Raw genomic sequence first — 27261 nt, 5'->3', positions numbered from 1 at the left:
CTTAAGATTCAATTCCTTGTAGGGAGATAATGAGTGAATTCATGAGTCATCACCCATTTCTTAAAGAAGAGGTAACCTGATTCACAGTCCTACCAAGCAAACACAGAATAGGAAAATGGGAAGTGTGTTAAGAAAAGAAATATTTTGTCTGCTACAGAAGAGAAAAAATAATGTGTGTAGGTTAAAATCACATGTCCTATAAACACATATCTGATGACTCTAATAACGTTAGTTACTGTTTGTTGCATGCTCAACACTCTGGTTTCCCTGCTTTATAGGGATGCTCTTATTTTAATTTTTCAACATTTAGAGGTAGGTTTTATTACTAACCCCAGTTTACAAAGGTGGAAATTAATACTTACATAGGTTAAATTGCCTAATGTCATCCAATGAGAATATGATAGATCTGAAATTTGATCTGTGGCTGGCCAGCTACAAAGCCCATGAATTTGGCTGCCAAAATACATTAGATGAGTTATTTTTATCAACACTTCAGTTTTATTATTTCTCTCTGTGCCATCAGACTAAAGCAAACATTGGACTAAATATTAGGGCTTAAGCAATGGGTTTATTTCTAAATATAGAGATAACCCAAAGGGGTATTTTTAAAATATTCACTCTAAAATATTTGAATTTTAGCTTTGAAACAGTGTATCAAGCACATTTCAATTGTTTTATTAGGATAAAAGGATAGTTTCCTATCATAGTACATTTCAATTAGTCACGAAGATCAACCGAATACTGTTAATGAATGAGTGTTCCTGAAAAGTGAATTTCATCAAAGCCAATGGAATTGTCAGAGCTCTGACTAGAATAAGAAATATTTTTCATTCCATTTTTTTCATTCCAGGAGTCTTAGGTGGTCAGCAGGCCCTAGACATTTTGTTCCTTATCTCCCAGACTGTTTCTCAATTTTTCAATACTAGCTTTGGTTCCTTCAAGCAATTGGAAATATCAAAATTTTCCCCAGTTCAAATGTTGAAACTCACTTGAAATATGTCCAACATTTATTACTGAAATATCAAACATTAGCTTGCATAAGAATCGTCTTGTGAGCTTATTTTTTTTATTGAGGTGTAAATGACAGATGGCATTATTTTAGTTTCAAGTGTGTCTTTGAGTGTGTTGTTAAATTTGGTGTGCTAATATTTTGTTGAAGATTTTGACATTTATTGTTGGCCTGTAGTTTTCTTTTCCTGTGGCATCCTTGTCTTTGTGTGTGTGTGTGTGTGTGTGTGTGTGTGTGTGTGTGTGAGGGTAATTCTGCCGTCATAATATGAGTTTGGAAATGTTTCTTCCTCTTCTATTTTTTTCTTGGAAGAGTTAGAGAAGGATTGGTATGAATCCTTTGAATGTGTAGTAGAATTAACCAGTGAAGCTTTCTAGTCCTGGACTTTTGTTTCTTGGTAAGTTTTTGGTTACTGATGTAACCTCTATTCAGTTTTTCTGGAGTTTTTGATGTTTAATTCTTGGTAGGTTGTACATTTTTAGGAATTCATTCATGTCTTCTAAACATTCCAATTGGTGTATTGTTGTTCACGTAGACTCTTATGGTCCTTTGTATTATTTCTGTAAAGAAATACAGTTGTAATGTCTGTTTCATTTATGACTTTATATATTTGAGTCCTACCTTTTATTCTTGATAAGTCTACCTAAAGATTTGGCAATTCTGTTTTTTCCAAAAACCAGCTCGTTTCACTAATCTTTTCTACTGTCTCTTTAGTCTCTATTTATTTCCACTCTGAGTTTTGTTATTTTCTTCCTTCTGTTAAGTTTAGGTTGTGTTTGTCCTTTTTTTCCCTACTTCCTTGAGGTGTTGTTGATTTGAGATATTCTTTTTTTAAAATATTTTATTTATTTATTCATGAGAGACCCAGAGACACAGGCAGAGGGAGAAGCAGGCTCCATGCAGGGAGCCTGATGTGGGACTCGATCCCAGCACTCCAAGATCACGCCCTGGGCTGAAGGCAGGCACCAAACTGCTGAGCCACCCAGGGATCCCTGAGATATTCTTGTTTCTTGGTGTAGGCATTTATTGCTCTGAACTTCCCTCTTAAAACTGCTTTTGCTGCATCTCATAAGCTTATATTTCTATTTTAATTTGTCTCAAGGAATTTTTTTTCTCTTGATTTCTTTTTTGACCCATTGTTTTTTGATAGCATGTTGTTTATTCTTCACATATTTGTGAATTTTCCAGTTTTCTTGTAATTGATTTCTAATTTCATACCATTATGGTTGGAAATGATGCATGGTATGATTTCAGATGAGATCAGGTGCATTCAGGGTGGTATGGCTTCTAGACTTGATATTATTTCAGCCTTTCAATTTGTTAAGGCTTGTGTTGTGGCCTAACATATTATCTATCTTGGAGAATGTTTCAGGTACACTTGAAAGGGATATGTATTCTATTGCCTTTAGATGAATATTCTCTATATATATATCTGTTAAGTCCATTGGGTCTAATGCATTGTTTAAGACTGATGTTTCTTTACTGATGTCCGACTGGATAATCTATCCATTAATGTAAATGGGACGTCCCTTTATTTATTTATTTTATTTTTTAATTGGAGTTCAATTTGCCAACATATAGCATAACACCCAGTGCTCATCCCGCCAAGTGCCCCCCTCAGTGCCCATCACCCAGTCACCCCAACCCCCTGCCCACCTCCCCTTCCACTACTCCTTGTTCATTTCCCAGAGTTAGGTGTCTCTCATGTTTTGTCACCCTCACTGATATTTTCACTCATTTTCTCTCCTTTCCTTTTATTCCCTTTCACTAATTTTTATATTCCTCAAATGAATGAGACCATATAATGTTTGTCCTTTTCCGATTGATTTATTTCACTCAGCATAATACCCTCCAGGTCCATCCACATCGAAGCAAATGGTGGATATTTGTCGTTTCTAATGGCTGAGTAATATTCCATTGTATACATAGACCACAGCTTCTTTATCCATTAATCTTTCGATGGACACCGAGGCTCCTTCCACAGTTTGGCTATTGTGGATGTTACTGCTATAAACATCGGGGTGCAGGTGTCCCGGCAAGGGATGTCCCTTTATATTTTTGGATTGTTGTATAGTTCTCCCTCAAGGTCTGCTCTTATGTTGAGTGCATATATGTTTTAAAATATATATCCTGTTGTTGGATTGACCCCTTTATCATGTTATAATGACTTTGTCCATTATTACAGCCTTTGTTTTTAGGTTTATTTTGTCTCACTATACCTTCACTTTCTTTTCATTTCCATTTGCATGGATTATCATTTCTTATCACTTTTAGTCTATGTGTGTTCTTACATTTGAAGTGTCTTGTAGGCAGTATATGGTTGGTTGAGTCTTTAAAAAAGATCCATTGAGTTATATCTTTTGAATAGAGAATTTAGTCCATTTACATTTAAATTATTGGTAGGTATGTACTTAATGTCATTTTGTTAACTGTTCTCTGTTTTGTAGTTCTTCTCTGTACTATCTATTTCTCTTACTCTCTTTCTTTGTGGTTTATTTATTGTATTTATCGGCATGCTTATGTTCCTTTTTATCTTTCATATGTATACTCTAGATTTTTGTCTATGGTTACCATGAGTCTTACATATAACAACATATTTTCTACAGTCTTTTTAAAATTGATAATATATGCTTGAACATATTCTAAAGCTCTACTTTTTTTTTAAGATTTTATTTATTCATGAGACACACACACACACACACAGAGAGAGAGAGAGAGAGAGAGAGAGAGAGAGACAGGCAGAGGGAGAAGCAGGCTCCATGCAGGGAGCCCAATGTGGGACTTGATCCCAAGACTCCAGGATCACGCCCTGGATGGAAGGCAGGTGCTAAACTGCTGAAGCTCTACATTTTTAATTTGCCCTCCCTCAATTTTATATTTTTGAAGTCACATCTTACATCTTTTTAGCTTGTATATCCATTAAGTAATTATTATAGTTAATTTTACTACTTTTGTCTTTTAACCTGTACTAGCTTTTTACATGATCAATCCACTACCTTTACTATGTGAAATTTATACTTTCACATGTTTTCTTGTTACTCGTTAGCATGTTTTCTTTACAGCTTAAAAAAAATCTCTTCAGTATTATCTGTAAGGCTGGTTGAGTGGTGATAAACTCCTTTAGTTTTTGTTTGTCTGGAAAACTCTATCTTTCCTTCAATTATGACTGATAAGTTTGCCAGATAGAGTATTCTTCATTGAGAATTTTGTCATTTTCTTTCAGCACTTTGAATATATTGTGCCATTCCTGTCTGGCTTATATTATTTTCTTCTAAAACAAAAAACAACAGATAGTCTTATGAGAATTCTTCCATGTGCAACAAGTTATTTTCTCTTGCTGCTTTTAAGATTCTTTAACTTTTGACATTTTAATTTTTATTTATAATTTGTCTTGATGTGAGTCTCTTTTGGTCCCTTCCTATTTTCGAAATCTCTAGGCTTCCTGGATCTAAATGCCTATTTTGTTACCCAGGTTAGGAAGTTTTCAGATGCTATTTTTTCAAATATTTCTTGATCTTCTCCTGGGATCCCTATAAGGTAAATGTTACTCTGTTTGGTGTTATTCTATAAGTCTCTCATGCTATCTTCATTTTTTTTTATTCATTTTTTCTTTCTGTTGGTCTGATTGGGGGAGTTCCACTGCCCTATGAATTCATTGATCTTTTCTTCTTTATTTAGTCTGCTATAGAACCCCTCTAGTTAATATTTTCAGTTTAGTTATTGTATTTTTCAGCTATTTGGACTCTCTTTTGTACTTTCTTATATCTTCTATCTCCTTGTTGAAGTTATCACAGCATTCATAAAGTCTTTTCCCAGTTTTGGTAAACATCTTTATGACTCTTATTTTGAACTCTTTATTAGTTAAATTACTTATCTCTGTTTCATTAGTTTCCTTCCCCCACTCCCAGGTTGTTTTATCTTGTTCTTTCATTCAGAATATGTTTCTCCATTTCTTCATTTTGTTGAAGTCCCCATGTTGGTTTCTATGCTAGATAAAACAGCCACCTCACACTCTCCCAGTCTTGAAGGAGTGGCTTTGGGTAGAAGATGGACCTTATCATTCAACACTGGCATAGCTCTTGGTTGTCTCTCACCTTTGTGATTTTCCAAGCATCCTATTTTATTTTTAATGGCTCCCAGTATTTGAGGGTATGCTGAGACCTCTCAGTGTCCCATAGGTAAGGATGTCAGTCAGCACTTAGATTGAGACTCATTGAAGGCCAGACATCAGACAACATTTTTAGAGTATGCAGGTATCTCCAGTCCTGTGGGCCTATAAGTACATTCCCACTGGCCCTCAGAGCCAGGCAATCTGGAGGTGTCCATGGCAGTCAGTAAAATTGGGATTCCAGATAAGTGTAAGAGTTTCTTCTAAGAGAAAATGCTGCTGTGGAGCATGGCAGAGGGAGAACACAAAGATAGCATTCACCCTCTGGGGTCCCTTGAAAGGATCACAGTCAGCCCTTAGATGTGTATAATTAGAAGCTTTCCCCTTAGGCAACAGCTATGATGATAAACTACTGGCTTCTTTTACAGAAAGATGGAGCTCCTAAGTCTGTTGATTCTTGCTGTGCTCTGAGGGTGGTAACTGTTTAAGAAGACTTTCTCCATTGGTTATAGTTTTGTGGGACCTGTGAACATAAGTCCCAGTGGCTACCATAGTCTGGAGGTATGCTGTCAAAGTAGTTGTAAAAATTGGACCTGCAGACAAGGGTATAAGCTCTTTGCTAGAAGATATTAATGAGTTGGAGTCAGGCAGAGGCAGAGCACAAAGATTTTGTCTACTAGCCTCCATTCCCTGAGAGCCCCTCTGTGGGCCCCTAGGCACTTGCCAGGCAAGGCCACTGCTCCTGGACAAGCAAATAAGCCTCTTGAAAAATCAAGTATGTATTTTAGACTGCTGTCTGTGCAGAGCCCTGGAGGTGGTAGTCTGTCCAGAATTCTGATTATTACAGTCCCATAGGCCCTAGGAATGCAAACCACCCTGGTGTCCAGGGCCATGTGATCAAGGGTCATCCCTTGGATGGCAGCTAGAAAGATGCTGGCACCAGACATAAAAACTGGGGAATTATATGTGTGTAAAAGTTTTTCCAGGAGATATGGGTACTCTGAATTGCAGCTATGGGAAAGTGTACAGATGGAGCTTGCTGGCTTGAAAAAGATAGAAAGTGTAAAGATAGAGCCCCTTGGAAAGAAAGAAAAATGGTGCCCACCTGCAGGAGAGAGGCAGAGGGAGTATAAAGATGGTGCCCATTGAGAAGAAGAAAAAAAAAATCTGGGATTTTGAAAAAAGAAAAAAAGAACGACATGCAAAAATGGCACCCACTACCCTCCAACCCCAGAGAGTATTATTTCAACAGGCCTTTAGATACATGTTAAGTTAGATGGCTGCCCCTTAGATTGACAGTTTTAGACAGGCAAATAAGCCTCTTTCACATAAAGTCTGGGTGCCTCTCAGTTGGCTGCCTTTGTGGTGGTATCTGGGGTGAGTGAGTCCAAGTGTGTGAACCCATTAGAGCAGTTTCTACAATCCTCTTGAGCCTTGCGAAGTAGACTTAGCTTCATTGGTTTTCAAAGATAGATTTTGAGAGCTCATTTCTTAAGTGCAGGTCTTGAAAGTTGGGGTTGAAACCCTTCTATTCACAGGAAGAAGCTTTGTGTTTTGAGTTCTCTCCTGATTGTAGGTCATAGAGCTGGGAGGTCATCTATGGTGAGATTGTGTCCTCAGCCTCCTACCCACTTCACTGTGTGTGTTGGGTTTCTTGCTTTCGTTTTTCTTTTTATTTGTTTGTTTAATGTGTGTTTAGGTTTTTTTCAGAGGAAGCTGTTCCATATGTAGTTGTAGATTCAGCATTTCTGTGGGAAGAGGTAAGTTCAGAATCTTTCTACATTATCATCTTGAATCCTTTGAGAGCATCTTTAAAATGCAAATCCTGGCCTCTAGCTTTAAAGATCTGATTGCTTAGATCCTGGGCAAGGTTCAGATACATGCATTTTACCAGGTGACCCAGGTGATTCAGATGGTCTCTGAAGTCCATTATAAACAATATCAGCTTTTATGATAGTCCAAATGCAAACTGAGAAACATTCTCTCCATTTCCTGGATGGGGATGTTGGACAGGTAAATCCAGGAAGGAGAGAAATTAGTGAGGCCAAATTTCCTTGTAAACATGATAATAACATAATAATAGACTCCATGGCAGGTATAATAATGTCATTTGCTAGTGGAAGAAGCCTTATCTATGGAATGCTTTTAGCAAGATGTACCAAATCTGTTTAGGACTACTTATGGTAAACAAACCTAGAATACTATGGATTGATGGAACATGGCCCCCTAGAAAACATCCCAGAAGCTATGTAATTATGGGATTATAAAATTGAAACTGTAACTAAAAAACAGCTTTTTATTTAAATAACATAGCTACATAATTTCATGACCTCATATGTTGCTCTAAGTGCATCCTGACACAGCAAGAAAAGTCTGCAAAGCTGTGTTGATGGTCTTGTACTTCTCTCTTTATTGCATGTATGTCATGATTAATTGTAATTATTTTTGTTTGTATTTAAATTCCAGTCAGTGAACATATAGTATAATATTAGTTTCGGATGATTCATTCTTAGTGATTCATCTCTTCCATACAACATCTGGTTCTCGTCACAAGTGTACTCCTTAATCCTCATCACTTATTTAACACATCTCTCCCCTAGTATTATATATTTTTAATTATTAGTAAAGCTTGACAGAAAATAAATCAATTATTTGCATATGTTTGGCACCAGGTTCTTTTGTGCAATCTTACATACAAAATACTCCATGATTTTCCTGCCTCCATCATCTTTCCCAAAATGTGCCCTCTATCACCATCCATCAATAAACAACATGGAGTTAGGCAAATGCACAACACTGCCTCATTCCTAAATGCTTTCTCTTGGTCTCTCTTCATGGTGTTCCTTTTGCCTAAAATTATTCCTTTTTCTACAGGTAACCTCACAAAACTCAGCTCGACTATCACCTCTTTAGAATCTACGAGAATTGATCACTTCCTCCTTTGTGTTCACCAGAATACTAAATCTTGATAGACTTCCTTCATGAGCCCTCTACCACTTAACTATATTGCTTTGTTGTAATATCTGTTTCAAATCTGGATTTATATTCATAGTAAGTATAAAAAACTGTTTTGATGCTCAAATAATGGCTTTACCCACTACAGGTTTTTCTATCACTAAACCTCATCCCATCTTGAAGTCCTTGTACAAACTAAGGGCTTTGCCATTACTTATAATTTTTGAATTTTTATGTTATATTAAAATGAGGTATATTTTTATGGGTCTTCCCATTAGAGTCCGCAGAGCTGTGTTTATCCAACTTTCTATCACTAGTGCCTTGCACACAGAATGGTCTGTGCCAGCGTGAGAGGAAGGGAGGGCTAGGAGAGAGGGAGTGCCTATTCTTCCTTTGGACTTGATCCAGGACCCTCGCATCCCTATAGGACTGAAAGGAAGGAGGATTCCATCAATCCCTGGTGAAGAGCCAGCTTCACAACTACACAGACCTAAGTGTCAAATGGGGCACCTCAATGGCTCAGTCAATTAAGCAACTGACTCTTGATTTTGGGTCAGGTCATAATCTCTGGGTTGTGGGATTGAGCCCTGCATTGGGTGCCACACTTAATGGGGAATCTGCTTGAGATTCTCTCTCTCCCTCTCTCCCAGTGCTCTCTCACTCAAATAAATAAATCTTTAAAAAAGATAAAAGAACTAGAAAGTCAAATGAGCATAGATTCCCAGTAAATTCATCTAAGATTACAGGATGTTATAGCCAAATGCCACGCCTGCTGGGTGTTAAAACCACAGAAGCTTTCCTGTGAAGACCACAGCATTATCAAGTATTAAACCAAAGTAGAATTTTTGGTCAAGGCCTTGATCCTGTATACATTCTTAAGGAAAATAAACCTTTGTGTATACATTCCCTTTCTAATTGGAAAAGGACTGTGTAGCTGTTGATTAATACCCATGCTGTGGGATCAGAGGAGATGGGGATCTTGCATATACAAGACACTGACTGGGAAAATCCAAATTCCATTGGCAATTGTAAGGTTCCCCAGAAACTTGTTTATAAAGCTTGAATGACTTTGGAAGTCCTGCCTTGGGGTAATGATGCAGTAGTTTTAACTAACAGGAATCATGGGGGACCCTTAAGAACACAGCTGTTATCACTAGATTATAGTCTCATCCTGGTAAGTGCCGTTCAAAGACTGCTTTTGTTCACCACCATATAACCAGCATCTAGCATAGCACCTGGTACAAAAAAAAAAAAAAAGTGCTCAATGCATTTTGATTGAAAGAATGAATTAGATAAATGATCTGATGGAAATAACTGTTCATAATAACATATTTCTGCATACCTAAGCAGAAAATCCTTGCTGAATGAAGTGAAGGGATACAAAATAAATATCTGCTAGATAAATAAATTTGGGCTAATGCTTTGCAAATGTTTGGTTTTTGATTAGGTGTGGTTGGAAAAGAAATGGGAAGTGTATAGTGGCAGGGGCAAGCATAAGGGGCACTACCAGAATATAAGATAAATGAACTTCAAACTAAAGAAATCCAAACACAAAATCTTTTACTGCTACACAGTTGTGAATGTAATTAATGAACTCCCAAAAGAAATACACACAGGATTATGGCTGTTGCTGTCAGCTGCAGTTTAAGCAAATTCAATACTGAGCCTCATGCATTTAAAAAAAAAAAAAGCGTTTTATACTGCACATAACAAGACACTGGGCATTTTTCAGTAGACAAGGTTTCTGTGAAGACATCAAACATCCATGTCACACATTAGTAGTTTCTCTAGCAGAAAAAAAATGAAACCAGAAAGCAACATAAAATCTTTTAGGCTGAAAGAGTGTGATATTGTAATTTATATTAAGAAATATACATTTGGTCTTCATCTTCATTTGTGGCACAAAACTATGAAAAACCTTGGAACTTCCTGGGGTACTTGGGTGGCTCATCAGTTGGGTGTCCAACTTTTGGGTTTGGCTCAGGTTGTGATCTTGGGGTTGTGGAATCAAGCCCTATTAGGCTCCACACTCAGCATGGAGTCTGCTTGAAGTTCTCTCTTCCTCTGCCCCCCCCCCCCCCCGCTCATACACACTTGTGTTCTCATTCTCTCTCTCTCTCATTCTCCAAAATAAATACAGTTGGAAGGGATTTGGAGAACTGCTAGGTTGGTGAACCAAAATGCTTCCACATGCTATGTGCTGGACCCCAACTCTGTAAGGACAGAAGCTCCTTTGTTGAAAACCTCTCCTTTTGTATCTCTTTTTCTGGTTATTGATTCTTACCCTTTAATATCCTTTGTAATAAACTAGTAATCTAGTGACAAAATGGGTTTCCTGAATTTGGTAAGCTTTTCTTGCACATTAACCAAACCAGAGGAAGAGGATATGGGAAACTCTGATCTACAGGCCTGCCTGTCAGAAGTACAGGGAACAATCAGGACTTGTGATTAGCATCTGATGTGGGGGCAGCTTTGTGGGACTGCGCTTTTAACATGTAGAACCCAATGTTATTTCTGGGTAGATGGTGTCACATTTGAGTTGAATTGTAGGACACCCACCTAGTGTCTGAGAATTGACTGGTGGTATGGGAAAAACCCCATGCATCAGAATTGGGTGCAGAATTTTACAAAGCACTAACTGAACCAAGGCCAGGCACTTTAGAAGGAGAATACCTTGGCATGACTTAATAAATGCATGTCTCCATCCTCTTCAGAACTTTAGTTGAAACACCAGAGTTCTTTTGGCCTTTGCCACCATATAAATCTGAGAGTACTCTCTTCAGGAGTTCAAACTAAAATCCAAGTTACCTCACTGATATTAAGAAATAGATTATTGGGAGCAAAAAAAGAAAAGAAAGAAAAACACAACTTTGCTCTCCCTGTCAAACACTCTACTCTGGCTGTGTTTACATAGTGCTTATGCAGGAGGTTTGCTAACATCAGGGTTTGACAGTTGTCTCCCCCAAACCAGCCCTGTATTAGCTAGCAGCTGTAAGCTAAATGACAAAAAGCCAAAGCTGCTGTCAGCCCATTCTCCTCTGATTAACTTTCCTTTCTGCTCTTGACACAAGACCACCTTGCCTCACCACACACTCTTTGGCACCTCCCTGTTCCCAGACCCTGCTGTCAGTCCCATCCCTTAGGTCTGCTGTGGCCTGCCCAGCCCAGCTCCACCTGTGCTGTCCCTGCCCAGCCACCTCCCCCACATCTTCCTCCTTGCCACCCTGGCCTACACCAGCCCCCGCTCCTCAACCATCAACAGCTGCTGATTACTCTTCCCTCAGATTTCAATATAACTATCCTTGCCTCTTGCCACTACCTACCTGAGAATATTTGTATACTATTTGGCTTTCTGATCATCTGAACAGTTGTGTTTGACTGCTTAGAGCTCTGGGTGAGGGTGTGGATTTATTTAATGAGTTGAAATACTGGGAAAATTTGAGAGAATTTCCAGTTGAATTCAATTCAGAGAAAATTGCAATTCCTGGAATAAATACCCTCCAAATGCCAATTCTTATCTGCTTTTGTGAAGATGACAGTAGTTAGAGTACAGTTAGTTGTAACTCTGCATTGGGACACAATCATTTTTCAAGATTTATGCCAGGGTAGCAGAATTGTCAATACATAATAGATGCCTGAAATGCAGAGGACACCACCTATATGAGAAACTGAAACAAAAGGAGGCGAGAGATGCTACTGCATGTCCATGAGCCCATTAACATGGCAATAAGAGATAATTAATATAAAGGGTTTAATTTAGCATGAAGCCTGAACATAGAAGCCATTCAATAGAAGCCTGAACATAGAAGCCATTCAATAACAGCTATTGTTACTATTTTTTCATTATCAAGACCATTAGAAGTAAGTTTAAAAAAAAAAAAAAAGGCCCTCTACAAAGACTATGTATGGGCTGGAAAAAAGGACACAGGGACGGATATACAGCGACCAGGAAATAAAAGGCAGTAAAAGATTTAAAAAGTCTTAAACTTTTCAGTGTTAGTCAAGGGCTGGTTGGACTGGCTAGGGAGAGGGAGTTTTGGGCAGGGAAAACTTTCCTACATGGTTGATTATGGTGTTAGTTTGCTAGAGGAGGCCGCAAGGAAAGTACAAATCCAAAATGAAGGTGTCAGGAGGGCTGATTCTTTCTGAGGCTGGGAGGAAAGGGTCTGTTCCAGGCTTCTCTCCTGGGCTTGTGGAGGCTGTCTTCTTGTATCTATTTACATCATCTTTCCTCTATTTGTCTCCACATCCAGTTTTCCCCATTTGAACAAGGACACCAGTCACACTGGTGTGAGGCCCCATGCTACTCCAGTTCGACCTTATCTTATTATATCAGTAATGGCTCTATTTCTATATAAGGTCAGAGTTAGCAAATTATAACATATTTTTTAAACTGAGAAATAGCCAATAATAGGTATAAAAGTATGGCATTCTCAGGGCACGCAATACAGTGAAATCTTAACAACCCTTAAAAAGAATATTTGAATATTTAAGACAATAGAAATGTTCATAATATATTGTTAACTTAAAGAATCAGATCTAGGGGATCCCTGGGTGGCTCAACGGTTTAGCGCCTGCCTTTGGCCCAGGGTGCGATCCTGGAGTCCCGGGATTGAGTCCCATGTCAGGCTCCCAGCATGGAGCCTGCTTCTCCCTCCTGTCTCTCTCTCTCTCTCTCTCTCTCTCTCTCTCTCTCATGAATAAATAAATAAATCTTAAAAAAAAGAATCAGATCTATTTATTGGATTACGTGAACTGGCTGCAACAATTTCTATGTAAAGCAAGCCATAAACTGTAAATACTTAAACTGTATTATAGCTGGGCAATGGAATTGTGAGAATTAAGAGAATTCCTTAACATCTATTTTTGTATCTTACAAATATTCTACAAACCTCTTACATTTAAATAATTTTATAAAAAGGTTTTTTAAGATATATTTTTAAACCATCCTCTAGTTTGTCTCACCTGTGTTTCTGCATACAAACATCTCAATACCTCACGCAATTGTTTATAAGCAGATGCTTATTTTGATCAATGTCAGTTTATTTTTAATTTTAAGACTAAGAAAGATTAGAGATGCACTTTGTTTTTCCTTGTCTCACTACCTATGAGTCACATTGCTATGTAATTATAGTCACAATCTTATCTGATAAAAACAGAATTAGCTACTATTGATTCGTTTATTCAATTAACATTTTGTTGCCTATACTTTCTCAGACCCAGTGCCAGACCCAGTGCTAGACTCCTGAGGGAGATCAATATTGTCAAGTCTTAACAGCATGAAAGGGGATGGAAAAAATATATTTAATGAAAACTTAAATGTGAATTCCTTTTGTTGAGGGCTTATCCATATGGATTTTGGTCTACCCCCGTCTGGCCAACTAGTCTTCTCTTATTGATGAAAGCTGTCTACTATGTGTTTAGGTTTCCATCTCTGATATGCTAGAAGTGCGTTAAGGCCTAGCTGTAAATTATTGGCATTTTCACTCTGTTTTAGTTTGACAACTTGAGTGGAATAAATAGTTAAAATGGTCCATTGGTTTTCTGTAGATGGAGGTAATAATTTCGCACAGACTGAAAGTAATGGTGATACTGAGAAAAATTATCTTTTTTTGTGACTGTTCTATTGGGATAGATGGTTAATGTTTAAGCCGTAATAGAACTCATGTAATTTCTCTCTACTGTCTGCCCCGATGAAGACAGTATCATAAACAGATGAACTATAAGTCAACACCAGACTCATTTTCCTGTAGAACACTTGAGACAGTTGTATTTCAAAAACCCAAGATATCTTGTGTATGTAAAAACATTTTCCTGGTGATTAATGCCACATCATTCGGACAAATAGATTCAATTTGCCTCTAAAAAATGAACTACAAATTTTTAGCAACCTATAAATTTCTTTGTCAAATACCTGATTTGGCTATCCCTGAAAAAGAGAAAAATATGCCTCTTGCAGGTGATTTTTCATGTAGGAAGATTTCAAAGAGAAACTTGAGTAGGGCCAGAATTGATTATATAAGTACATGATTTGTCAGTAAGGGAACATCAATGTGAATAACTGGTTCCCAGGGCTTTGCCTACATAACCACACAATGTATACATAAGCAGTACATACTTCTTTGATGATCTAGACAGTAGTTCTCAAGTAGAGAAATTTTGGTTATCATACTGGGAGGCTGCTATTGGTATCTACTGGGTAGAAAACATGCTCCCAAACATATTACAATGCATGAAAGAGCCCTCCACAAGAAAGAAACTACCCTGCCCCAAATATCAATGATGCTACAGTTGAGAAACCCTGATTCAGATATTTTATTTATGCCAAACCAATTTTTTCTGTCCCCTCCAACCAATATGTCATATTAATGACACTAGTTGAACACCTGGACAATTGGATGAGTCTTAACAAATTTTAAGATCATAGTCACAGGAGTTGCAAAGTTAAGTTCTACTTTAGCAATTCTTAATCATGGTGTAATGACAGCGCAATGACCCACTTTCGGTCACATTCAATTTTGAAACAATGCTAAGAGGTCAAATTAAAAGTTTAAAAATGGACAGCCTGGGTGGCTCAGCAGTTTAGTGCCACCTTCAGCCCAGGGTGTGATCCTGGAGATCCAGGATCGAGTCCCATGTCAGGCTCCCTGCATGGAGCCTGCTTCTCCCTCTGCCTGTGTCTCCGCCTCTGTCTCTCTCTGTGTGTCCCTCATGAATAAATAAAATCTTTTTTAAAAATAAAAATAAATAAAAGTTTATAAAAGAATTTAAAAATATAAAATAGAGAAGAGGCAAGGCTAATGCTGTCTGTCATAGTCACTTGTGATATGCTTTTTTGGTGGTGTAGGTGGTGTTTAGATATGATACCTATAACCGTGCATGGCCCTGGTCATTGTCATGAGTGTCTGAGCATTAGTACAGCAGTAGTCACACAGGTTGAGAATGTACTGAGAGCTGCCAGTTTACAACACACAGATCAACATGTAGAAAACTTTATTCTCCTTGTTTTAACTCGGATGCTTGTGATGGCTGAGAAGTGTCCTTAGAAATTCCTTTAACAACTTATGTTGCCAAAACAATTAGGGCTCCAAACACCAGAAGGCTTAGAGGTGTTTTTGAATATTAATCTTTCCTAGGGGTTTTCTGCTTATGCCAGATTAGATAATGTAGTAAATGGATTTGAAAAGAATAAATCAACACATTTGCGTTAATGCTTTCTATTTCCTAGAAATATTTCCCTGGTTAATTATTAGATAACCCATGGTAAGCAAGTTATCAATTAATTGCTGAAAAATGAATGCAGTGTGTCTTTCACTTTGGTCTTTAATTGGCTACAACTTTTCTTTCTCATTAAATGCTAATTTAATTGTTTAAGTAAACAAGGCCATTACAACAGTAGTCAATTCTTTGGAAAACTGGTTTAATGATATACAAATTTCACTTATAATTATGAATCAATTTTTCTATAATAAACAGATCTCAAAGTTGGAGTTCTTTTTCATTATGGAAGTTGAATAGTCTGCCTCCAAGGAAGTAATATACCTAGAACTCTTAACTTTTTGAGAATGGTAGGTTATTATACAAGTGTATATGTTTTTATATAATGTAATTTATTTAGAAAATGAGTGAACCTTTATTGTCTTGAAGCTCTAAAAGTTTAATATTTTTTTATCACTTTAGCTCACCATAATGAATGGTCATCACTTTTGGAGTATCCTTGGGATGTTTCTCCAAGCCACAATGATTTAGAGGAGACCACACTATTTTTTACAAAACTATGCATATTTTTTTCTAGTTGTTTTCCTTTAAAATTTTCATTAAACTTACAATATCATATGTCTTTGTTCCTAACATGACCCCTTATCAAAGAATAGTACTTTCCCATCATGGATTATTAGTAAATTTTTAAAATCTTATTGGCTTGGGCACCTGGGTGGCTCAGTCACTTAGGCATCTGACTGTTGATTTCAGCTCAGATCACAGTCTCAGAGTTGTGAGGTCAAGCTCCTGCTTTAGATTCTCTCTCTCCCTCTTCTCCTGCCCTTCCCCATGCCACCCTACCTCCCACTCATGTACACACTCTAGCTCTCTCTCTAAAAAAAAAAATTAAAAATCTTATTGGCATTATTCAAAGATTCATGAATCAAGTAGCATCCAATTTAGCAGATGCAAAGGAGCCCTGAGGAGCTGTACAAAATGAGTTTTATAGGGAGATTGGAGTGAAAATAAGGAAGTTACACTAGGAAAAAAAAAAAACAGTTGGCAATTACAAGCTTACTTTCCTTTAGGGGATGGTTAGAATCTATTAGGCAGATTACTTAACTAGTGCTGATCACTAGCTGACTGACTAGCTTAAGATTGCATATCTGAGTGTAAGTCTTTGTATGGTGACATAAGGCTTAGCATAAGTGACTCCATTTTGAACTTTCGTGTTTTTGTTTTTTTTTTAAGATTTTATTATTTGAGGGAGAAGCAGACTCCCCACTGAGCAAGAAGCCTAACTCAGGCCTCATCCCAAGACTGTAAGAGCAAAAGGCAGACGTTTAGCCAGTTGAACCCCCCAGGCACCCCTTGGGTCTATTGTCTTAATATCCCTCCCCACACTTTCAATCAGAATCTCAGAATGAGACCAAAATGTAAGACATCACTGTGGAGTTGCTAGAGATTTTGCTGAATCTCTTTTTGGTATTCTCAGGTTATGATGTTTGGTTCACTTTCTTCAAGCTGGTCATTTTCTTCATTCCCTTTCTGATATTCTAGTTGTAGGGAGGTTTTTCAGTTGGTGATTAAGGCTGTGAAAATGCATCTTGAACTTTTGAGAGAATACAACATATTCGTGAGGCTACTATGATTGTTATAGGTAGGATAATTCCCAATGTCTGGAGTCTACTTCAAAGCCATAGACCCAAACCCAAGACCCAAACCAATCAAAATCAAGTAAGTCAAAGAAAGTCCTCACTGAAGGCCTCACTTTTTAATCCACCTGGTTTATTCAGTGGTCTTTATGTAGCTGAGTCTCAACTTCCCTGGAAATGTTCATCCAAGTCCAGCAAGTGGTATTGGCCATAGCACAAACACCTCCTTACTAAACTAAAAAGTAATCAAGGGCTACCTTAGTATCCAGAACAATTTTGGCCAGAAAGTGCAGGGATTTTGTTCTTGGGAACTATTGCTGTAACAGCAGAATCTATAATATCTTCAAGCATTTGCCAGAGGTTCCTGGTCATAGCCTCATTGGCACTTCTAGCCAGGGAAGGTAGGGATCTGCCAAAAATAGCTAATATTGAGTCATGAATGCATCATCATATTTCCTATTTGTGTCTATGGCTTAGGGCTGGAAAAATGACAGCCATGGAGACCCATAAAATGTAAGCATCTGTAGGTCACAGGGAGTTTTATTCTGGTTAACCTTGCATTGTGCCCCTTTCTTTGTACCACGCTTGGATATAAGGTTTTCTGGGTTTAAGGTTGGTACCAAAGACAAGGAAATGGACCAGGGTTAGAGAGTCTGATATGAACGAGAGGGCTGAGTTTGTTTCAGAGAAGCTGAGGCAGTGAAAATCAAGGAAAAGGTTGTCATGGGTAGAACTATAGGATTATCAGCATAGTGGTAAACCTACCACTTATTTTGAGGTTGGATTACCTCCCCCTTTGCAATGGCCTGATCAATATGAACTGTAGCATTATCTTTCCAGGACAGAGCAAGGCAGATATGAACAAAATAATCAAAAAGAACTTCATAGTGTTAAATATTAGGGAGAGGATGATTAGAGAGGGAAGGACAGAAAGATACATTACTTGAAGGAAGCAGTGTACCTTGACATTGGCTACCTCTCTTCATAGCCAATTTAATTTTGAAGTCTCAATCTTTGCACATGACCAGATGTCAGGTGGAGACTTGAAAAGTTGTGATGTATGCACCTGAGGTTTGACACCTTGTAATTTGGCAGCGGTGTCAGTGGTCAACAGTATTTGGTAGGGATCCCTTCTATGAATCCAACTTTTGCAAAAGTATCAGAATAAAATGTTACAGAAATGCCAAAAAAAAAAAAAAAACCCTCAAAAGTGCTCATGGTTACAAGATCTGATGGGAATTCATTAAAATGGAATTGACAAGGAAATTTGGTTATTTCTGTGATACATAAAATTTTAAGATAATAACTGAATTATAACTGATAATATTATACAGGAACAATATCAGATTTCTAGAAATTTCATGTAATTTCTAAAACACTTAGGTTATATTTGTATGGATGCATTCTATTAAGAAGGTTTAGCATTATTTTTTATTGATGTTTCCCACATAATTTAACATATGGAATAAACCAATCAGTTTAACATCTTCCATGTGGGAGACAAATCCTTTGAGATTTTGAAGCACTCTTAGAAATTAGAAAGTTAGTTTGAGGTCACAAAGGCTATATGTAGATATTTATTTGGAGAAAATGTCAAAAGGTTCAAATATTTGATTAATAGGATCAGAGATCATCATGAAATAATATTTCACCAAAGTAACAATAGAAGATGTTAAAGACAAATACAAAAGGTCACATAAATACAAACAAAACTTAGCTCTTTAAATATTGAGAAGACTGGGGTTTGTTTTTTATCTTTTGTTTTGTTGTTTAAGTAATCAAGGACCTGAAAAAGATAATGTGAAGCACAGTAAATTATTTTGGTTAGAAAGTTTTTGCTATCCAGGCAGATTACTTAAAGGTAAAGAAATTTTTATAATCTTTTACCAAAAGTAAATCAAAAGTCCAAGAAATTCTGTCCTTTTAATGGAGAGAAAACCAAAATCTAATTTTGTATCAGTGTACTTTTGGTATTAAAACTCATTTTAAAAACTAAAATCAAAAAAAAAAAAAAAAAAAACTAAAATCATTTCCAGTTTTAGCTTGGCTACACACAAAATTCTTTTCCCAAGATTCCTTTCCCATTTTTATGTCCATTCAGATTCTGTTCTGTTTTTTTCTCATTCTGGAACAACCAAATATTTGTTTGCTTCTATTCTTATTATTTCTAAGTTTTAATTATATTTATTGATTAGAATTCTTAACACTTAGAATCCTTAATTCCTAGTGAAAATTAAAAGGTAAACAGTTGTAGACTGTTAGACCAGGATATTGTGGTTGGCAAATTTATAAATATATTTCATAATTTCTAGAAGTATATTCTCTATCATAGTAAGTTTTTCATTGTGGCACAAAGTATACTTACCAATAGACCCAAATATGTTTGCTTGTTCCATAAAAAGAAGACAGTTGATAAACCTATGCTCAGTAGTTAACATTTGAGTATTTTATCTTATTTGGAAACTAGATTTTCAGTGACTACCATTTAGTTTATCTCAGTATAATTTTACCAAAATTATTTTGGACACTATTTTTAAGTAGATATGCCATAAAGTGTAATTTTTGTTTGAAAGTTATTTATAAAATTTTACTTTCATCTACTTACCTGTTCTTAACTATATTTAGATTACTTATACAAATTTCATGAGACATTAAACAGCTATCATCTCATCTTTCTTGCTGACAAATTCTGTAACAGAGAAAACATGAGCTTACTTGACTTTTTGTAAACCTAAGATGGATAAAAGCCAAATGCTCATATTATATCTAATACTGATAGCTCTAAAGACATGCCTGTTTTAATTAGACCAACAAACTTAAATTAGCTTTTGTTTACTACAGATTATCATAGATCACATGAACTTTAAAAACATTTGAGTTAGTTTTTATATTTCTGAGATTATACCTAATTTATTCAGCACTTGTGAAATAGAAATTCTTACAAATTACTTTTGGCAATACTATCCAGAGGTAGAAAAAAAGCACACATCTGTAACATATACACATAGACATATATAAACATATGGACAGACATAAGTAGATCTTACAGATTTTGTTTTAAAATTTTATCCATAAGAGTGGTATGATAATGCAAAACTCACTAGTATATATAAGAATAGTTAGATCCACATTGTGTTTCTGGCAAATGAAGTAAGTTAAGGTTACTTGCTAAAGTGGCTTAAACTTTTCACTAATATTTGTGGTAAAGAATTTCAAGATTTTCATAGGCATAGTTTTCAATTAGTCTTTTCTTTTTTTCTTTTTTTTTCTTTTTAGAAAACAAAAAGAGCAAAGTTTATTGAAATTTCAAGCTACGTTTGAAAAATCAAAATCCAAATCCTGGAGACATAAATCAGGATAAAGTGTCAGAGAGTGGAAAGTGTTCACTGCCACAGAACTCCCAGAGACAAGCTTCCCTGAGCACATCACCCAGGCACCATCAGGGTCAAAGTTATCCCCTCTGCCCACCCCTGGTCCACAAAGGTGGACCATGAATTACCATGGTACCTAGAGAAGACAAAATACAATATTTTACATTACAAAAGAGAAAGAGAAAGAATGTTGTTCCCTAAATCCAGATCTACAATCTTTTTGAGATGAAGAGGGGAGGTTTAGGGATCAGTAAAAAGGATAGGTGGCCTTTGAATTGCTTCTAGAACTGCATTTCTGTTTTTGTAAACAGTCTGTGACACAATTATCTTTAATTCCTCAAGAATAGGGTTGCAACTTGAATGACATTAAGGGACTTGCCACACATCCAACTACATTATCTTCACTTGGCTTCTTTAAATCAGGGAGAAAATCTTCAACAAAGATGGAATTCAAAAGATTGTGGACACATAGTCATTTTAGCTTAGGGGCAAGGGGCTGAAAAAGAGCTATCAGGCTCTGAATATCAGCTCCCAGTTTGGCCAACTTCTGACCATAATCCTACCTAAAAAATCCATTCAATTATCTTGTCATGTTTCCAGAGTAAGTGGAGTCCAAAGTAGAGATAATAGCCCCAATATCTACCAGAATTTTGCAAGGTTTCCTATTAATTTCCAGTTTCTCTTTGGCTGCTTAAATGAATAACAGGTAGCAGTTTTTCAGAGAATCCCTTAGAGTCCTGTCAACCCTGGGAAGGGTGCATAGCGGGATTCTCCTTTGAGGATAGATAAAGGGGTGTTTTAAGAACCTGGTCATATTTTGTTTACAGTCTTTTAGTCTCTTCAGAGGCAATTCAGATAGAGGATGAGTAGGTAAAGGAAGGGAAGGAAGATAGAGGGGAGAAGTAAGATGACTTTAGTCTTTTGGTTACCTCTTTAATGTTTCCTTAGCCTTTTGCAGTGAATCTTTCAATGAAGTTATTTTGGAATCTTAAAGCCTTTGGAGACTTCTGCCTACCAATTAAAATAGGTATCCCATTCTATTTGTTTGATTAGGAGCCCTTGCTTTCAAATGCACTTGTTAAATGTAACATTCCCCATAATGACCATCATAATCCTATACTACCTTAGTAATATTTTGCCATTTTCACAGATACTTACAGCTTTCAGGGCCATAGTACTTAGATATAAAATAATTAGTGGTGCCAGAAGGTGTATATTCAATTCTCTAAAATCTAGGATCCTACTTCTTTAGTTAAAGCCTTGAAATACTTAAGAGAGGTGTACCAATGGGTTGGGGATTGTGTGGTGCTGCAGATATCTCAGAATTAGGAGGCGAATGCCCTAACACTTTTAACCGCTTGACCCATGCTAATACATTTTTTTAGCTTTGGCTTCTGAGATTCCCATTAACAATAGATTTATTAATCCTTTCCCCAGTTACTGTTGGTTTCTGCTAATGTGCATATGATGTAAACAGAACTATGAACCCCACCAGTAACCAGAGATGGTACTATGAATTGGCCAAAAGAACACCTTTTGTGTATACCACCAGCAGTTCCCGAAGTAGAACTGCAGACTGAACCAGAAGACTCCAACAAATATTGACTGCAGACTAACCAAGGGTTAAGGACTTTGGTTCCAGGTGGAACAATCTGCTGGCTCAAGGTGACCAATTAATCCCTGGCCTGGGCCTATGGACTAAGGCTTAAGAACTAGTGCTCTATTAAAGCCTCCCATTAATCTAAATTGACCTGTTAACCTTGGACTGGAAAGCCAATTAGACTGGGAGCTCAACGCAAAAAGAGCAGAGCTTGGATCTAAGAAGAACTTACCCATGTCCTTCGAGTGGCAAGAAAGAGAACTCAAAAGTTTCAAAAGGAACAATGCCTCTGTTTCTTATTGTCCTCAAAGCTCTCAGAAGTTTCCTTTGGATCCTATCACTGCCACCAAACAAAAAGCAAAATTCAACTGACTAAATTTTAAAGATCTTACTGGCTTTATTCAACAATTCATACATAGGGCTACATCCAATCTAGCAGATAGAAAAGAGTTCTGAGAACCTATACAAAATGAAAGATTTATATAGACAGAAGGGAGCAGAAACAAGGTTACAATAGGCAAAAAGTGGGTGGTTTTAAGTTTACTTTCCCTATAACGGATAGTAGGGGTCCATCAAGCAGCTTTTTTTTTTTTTTTTTTTTTGGGATCCATCAAGCAGCTTACCTAACTAGTGTTGATCAGGCAATTCCTGACTGGTTTAAGGTTTCCATTTCTAAGACAGCTGAAACTTATAATTAAATCAAGCCCCTGTTTGGTAACATGTAGCTTAGTAATAAGCAAGTCCATTGGGGCTTTTTAGTAAATTGATTAACCCAGTCTAATATTAAAAACAAAATACCTCATGCTGCTTGGTTTGAACTTTTAATACTCATAAGACCTTTAAAAATAAAGAGTTCTGAAGTGCCCCTTAAGATGTTGTTGTAGGAAGATCTTGAGCTCATCTTCCATAGACACAACAATCCACTACATTTGGAATAAGTCCCACTAAAGGCAACCTAAAAACTGGATGAACAGAGCCTCCACAATAAGGGGCAGCACGGAGATGTGTAGAAGAAGCAAGGATAGGGTCTTACAAAGGAAAAAAGCACACCAAAGCACAGCATTTGATGGCCTTCTGCCTAAACAGTGAAGTATTCGAACTCCACATCAAGCACTGCAACCATTAAATCCTGATAGGAGAAACAAACCCCCAAAACAGCTGCTTTTGAAAAACCAACAGGGAAGGGGATCCTGGGTGGTTCAGTGGTTTGGCACCTGCCTTCAGCCGAGGGCGTGATCCTGAAGTCCCAGGATTGAGTCCCACATCGGGCTCCCTGCATGGAGACAGCTTCTCCCTCTCTGCCCGTGTCTCTGCCTCTCTCTCTTTCTCTCCCTCATGAATAAATAAATAAAATCTTAAAAACAAACAAGCAAAAACAATAGGGTATGTCCTGTTGGAAAATTACTGAATTACACAGAAAGGAAAACCTGGTGTTAAGGGGCTCATGCACACACCCATTCAATCCAAAAACCAGTACAGAAACACCAAGTCAAAAAGTACACAGGCAGTAAGTGAAGGAGACCCACCTACTGATAGTGGAGCACCTGCCAGTGATGCAAGAGGCATCTGTCTCTCTGCCCAGGGACTGAGACCAGGACGTTTGAGAATCCTTCCTCTAGATTGCTAATGCTAGGGGCTGCACCCAGCTGAGAGCTCTGCACAAATAGCAAATAATTTTTCCCCTTCCTGTCTTTGTTAGAGGCAGGATAGAAGGGCCTTAAGCCCTAGCCCTCATGACATTTGACAAGGGGTTTGGATGTGTATTGTGGTGTTTGTTTATTTTGTTCTGAGATTAAAGTATGCAAAATAAAGAAGATACAGTTTAAAAAAAAAAAAAAGCAAAATATTTACCCCAGAAACTTGGGCACACTGAGATACTCCTGTCCCGGCTGCTGGGAAACCTACTGATACCTAAGTTCTCGAACCTCAACCAAGGGCAAACCTTACAAACTCAGAGGAGAGTTGTTCTCTGACCTGCAGTGTTCCTTCCTTATACAGACTGAAATGGTTTAAAAAAGAAAAGCTGGGCAGCCCCGGTGGCGCAGTGGTTTAGTGCCACCTGCTGCCCGGGGCGTGATCCTGGAGACCCGGGATCAAGTCCCACATCGGGCTCCCTGCATGGAGCCTGCTTCTCCCTTTGCCTGTGTCTTTGCCTCTCTCTAGGTCTCTCATGAATAAATAAAATCCTAAAAAAAAAAAAAAAAAAGTCCATTGCAAATAGCAAAATACACATTCTTCCCAATTGCACATGGAACATTCTCCAGTATAAATCACATTAGGTCACAAAACAAGTCTTAATAAACTTACAATGACTGAAATCATTATAATTCTTAATCATTAATCATTCTTAATGTATGAAACTAAAAACTATAAGAAGAGAACTGGAAAAAGCACAAACACATGGAGATTAAACAATGTGCCACTACACAACCAATAGGTCAATGAAGAAATCAAAGAGAAATTAAAAAAAAAAAAACCAAAAACCTTGAGACAAATGAAAATGAAAACACAATGCTCCAAAATCTAGAGGATGCAGAAAAACAGTTTTAAGAGGTGGGTTATATTCTTAAACCTAAAGGTACTAAAAAAAAACAAAGCTCAAAGTTAGTAGAAAGAAGGAAATAATAGAAAAAAAAAAAGATTAATGAAACTAAAAGCTGGTTCTTTGAAAAGATAAAGTTGATGACATTTACCACCAAGACTTTTTAGGGAGATAAGATTAGAGTCAAATAAATCAAAAATAAAAGCAAAATTACAACTGCTACCTCAGAAATACAAAGATCATAAAAGACTACTACAATTATATATCAACTAATTGGAAACTCTATAAGAAATAAATCCCTTGAAAAATACACTCCTCCAAGACTGAATCAGAAAGAGTAGAAAATCTGAACATACCAATGACTAGTAATGAAGTTGAATCAGTAATCAAAAAGCTCCCAAAAACAAAAGTCAAGGACAGATAGCTTCACAGGTGAATTCTACCAAACATTTAAAATAAAATTAATACCTACCATTCTCCAGTTATCCCAAAAAGAAAAGAGAAAGGACTGCTTCCAAACTCATTCAATGAGGTCAGTATTTCTCTGCTGTAAACCAAAGACACTACACAATCCAAAAAACTACAGGCTAATATCCCTGATGAATAATAGATGAAAAAATCCTCAACAAAATATTAGTAAACCAAACTCAACAATACATTAAAGAGATGACAACATGATTAAGGGGGGGTTGATAGCAGAGATACATCATGTTCGATATCCACAAATCAATGTGATAAACTGTATAAATATAATGAATATAAATCATATGATCTCAACATATGGAGAAAAAATTTTTGATAAAATTCAAACTCCATTTATGCTAAAACTCTCAACAAAGTGGGTTTAGAGGGAATGTACCTAAACACCATAAAGGCTTTTTTTTTCTTTTTAAGATTTTATTTATTTATTTATTTATTTATTTATTTATTTATTTATTCATGAGAGACACAGAGAGAGGGAGTAGGTACAGAAAGGCTGTGGTCTGGAAGAGCCCAATACCCCTTTTTCAGTATGTGTGGCAGAGCCCCAGTTCTGCTGGCCTCCCCCCTTGCTTTGATGGAGATCCACAAGCCTAGCCAAGCTTGGGGAGTCATTGCAAAGGGAACAAGACCAGGAGAGCAGGGGCAGTAGTGTGCCTCTGGTAGGATGAACATTCCTGGTAGGATCATAGGCATCATTTGGGTGGCATCCAAAGATGCTGGGTGGGCCCAGTGGTAAAGCTGGACAGAAGGTCAACTGGAAGGGCCCTGCCACTGTGGGAAGGCCAGCATGCCAGAGAGGACAAGGGGGGTGCCCACAGGAGAGTGAGCTACAGCACTGGCACCAGCATGCAAATGCCTCTCCACTCCACTGCCTTCCTGTAGTACTACAGGTCTGGTGGCCAGGTTTAGGGGTATAGGTGGTTCTAGTCAATAACCAGCCCTCTTGGCTTCCCCAATTTCTTCCCTCCTCATTAGCCTGGGGCTGTAGTGCCCCCAAGTGGTCAGAACATAATCTTTTTGCCACCTTTTGGAAAAATTTAATTTTTTTCTGAGACAGGATAGTTGCTGCAGCTCTTCTCTCTTGGCAATGACCCTAAAGTATATATCCCTTTACGTAAATATTGAACAAGGCCACATACACCTATCCAGCTTTTTTAATGTACAAAGTACTTTGACATAGATTGCCAAATCCTCATATTATTGATGGAAAAAACGAAGTCTAAAAAGACTTAGGAGACTTGGGGCACCTCACTGGATCAGTCGGAAGAGCCTGTGGCTCTTGATCTTGGGGTTGTGGGTCCAAGCCCCACACTGGGACTAGTGGGGGGCTTAAAAGACTTGATAAAAATTAAAAGAGCCAAGATTTGAACTCTTCAAAAAAAAAAAAAAAGGTGCAGGAGACCGGACCTTTGTCAGGGGGGCCTTGGTGAACAGTGGACAGAAGGGAGGATGGTGGGCTAGTGTACACTGAATACCCTGAGGGCTGTGAGTGCTCAGACCCCAGTCCCTGGCCGGGAGCAGGACCCCAGGAATGGCTGTGCACAGGCTGGAGTAGACACTGACCAGGGGCTTCTCTGTGGTGGGGAGGGCTTCCTGGGCAGGGGGACCCCACAGCCAAGGCCTGGTAGGAGAACCATGAGGCCCCTGAGGGCAGCACCATGCTGGAGCATGCAGGAAGGAGATGAGCCTGCCCAGGTCCTGGAGGCCCAGAGAGGCCTGGAGGGGTAGTCAGGGAAGGCCTCCTGAAAGAAGCAAGCATGACAGGAGGAAGCATGACTTGGAAGAGAGGGAAAGAGGGCACAAGTAAAACACACTTTCCCAGGTGTGTCCAGGACCCTGCCGCCTCCCAGCCTCCTTCATTCTCACTGTCCTTCCTTGCTCTGTTCCCCTGCCCTCTCCCCTGCCACCTGTACCTGTGCCACCAGTACCTAAATGAGCAAAAAAACAAAAAAACAAAAAAACAAAACAAAAAAAAAACAACACCTAGAAGCACAATTGCTGGATCATATGGTAGTTTGATTTTTTAATTTTTTTGAGGAAGTCTCATGCTATTTCACAATGGCTATACCAATTTACATTCCTACAAACACTACCTGAGGGTTCCCTTTTCTCCATATCCTTATCAACACTTGTCCTTTTGGTAATAGTCGTTCTGAGAGGTGTGAGGTGTTATCTCATTGTGGTTTTGGTTTGCATCCCTGGTAAATAGCAATGTAGAGCATCTTCTCATGTCCTCGTTGGCCATCTGCATGTCTTCTTTGAAAAAATGTCTATTCAAGTCTCCTTCCCATTTTTTTTTAAGATTTTATTTATTTATGAGAAACACAGAGAGGAGAGA

At 37.7% G+C, this 27261-nt stretch overlaps 1 long non-coding RNA gene across 1 annotated transcript in view; it reads right to left on the bottom strand.

The window, feature by feature from the left end:
* Positions 1–18340: 18340 nt before the first annotated feature.
* The window catches only part of LOC121496076, a 43051-nt gene continuing 34130 nt past the window's right edge, over positions 18341–27261 (bottom strand). The window contains exons 2-3 of the long non-coding RNA XR_005989106.1: positions 19533–19616; positions 18341–18713 (exon numbers count right to left, since the gene is read on the bottom strand). This is a non-coding gene — a long non-coding RNA (uncharacterized LOC121496076). The remainder of the gene's footprint in view (positions 18714–19532; positions 19617–27261) is intronic.

The sequence above is a fragment of the Vulpes lagopus genome, chromosome 7 (genome assembly GCF_018345385.1).
Source record: "Vulpes lagopus strain Blue_001 chromosome 7, ASM1834538v1, whole genome shotgun sequence".
Classification (NCBI taxonomy): domain Eukaryota; kingdom Metazoa; phylum Chordata; class Mammalia; order Carnivora; family Canidae; genus Vulpes; species Vulpes lagopus.
The sequence above is the reverse complement of the archived record's forward strand: the minus strand, read 5'-3'. Positions and strand labels throughout refer to the sequence as shown.